The following is a 1,118-nucleotide window of genomic DNA, read 5'->3' on the forward strand; positions in this document are numbered from 1 at the left end:
AGAGAGATACAAAGGACTGACCAAAAAGTGTCCTTCTGACATGCTTTCAGAATGGACCATACTGGATATATTCTATGATGGTCTATCTGAATTGGATAAAATGTCATTAGATACTTCTGTAGGTGGATCCATACACCTAAAGAAAATGCCTGTAGAAGCTCAAGAACTCATTGACATGGTTGCTAATAACCAGTTCATGTACACTTCTGAGAGGAATCCTGTGAGTAATGGGACGCCTCAGAAGAAGGAAGTTCTTGAAATTGATACTCTGAATGCCATATTGGCTCAGAATAAAATATTGACTCAGCAAGTCAATATGATTTCTCAGAGTCTGAATGGAATGCAAGCTGCATCCAACAGTACTCAAGAGGCAACTTCTGAAGAAGAAGCTTATGATCCTGAAAACCCTGCAATAGCAGAGGTGAATTACATGGGTGAACCTTATGGAAACACCTATAACCCCTCATGGAGAAATCACCCAAATCTCTCATGGAAGGATCAACAAAGGCCTCAACAAGGCTTTAATAATGGTGGAAGAAATAGGTTTAACAATAGTAAACCTTTTCCATCATCCACTCAGCAATAGACAGAGAACTCTGAACAAAATACATCTAATTTAGCAAACTTAGTCTCTGATCTATCTAAGGCCACTGTAAGTTTCATGAATGAAACAAGATCCTCCATTAGAAATTTGGAGGCACAAGTGGGCCAACTGAGTAAAAGGATCACTGAAATCCCTCCTAGTACTCTCCCAAGCAATACAGAAGAAAATCCAAAAGGAGAGTGCAAGGCCATTGACATAACCATCATGGCCGAACCCAAAGAGGAAAGGGAGGACGTGAATCCCAGTGAGGAAGACCTCCTGGGACGTCCAGTGATCAATAAGGAGTTTCCCTTTGAGGAACCAAAGGAGTCTGAGGCTCATCTAGAGACCATAGAGATTCCATTGAACCTCCTTATGCCCTTCATGAGCTCTGATGAGTATTCCTCTTCTGAAGAAAATAAGGATGTTACTGAAGAGCAAGTTGCCAAGTACCTTGGTGTAATCATGAAGCTGAATGCCAAATTATTTGGTATTGAGACTTGGGAAGATGAACCTCCCTTGTTCACCAATGAAC

The sequence above is a fragment of the Arachis ipaensis genome, chromosome B03 (assembly GCF_000816755.2).
Source record: "Arachis ipaensis cultivar K30076 chromosome B03, Araip1.1, whole genome shotgun sequence".
NCBI lineage: Eukaryota > Viridiplantae > Streptophyta > Magnoliopsida > Fabales > Fabaceae > Arachis > Arachis ipaensis.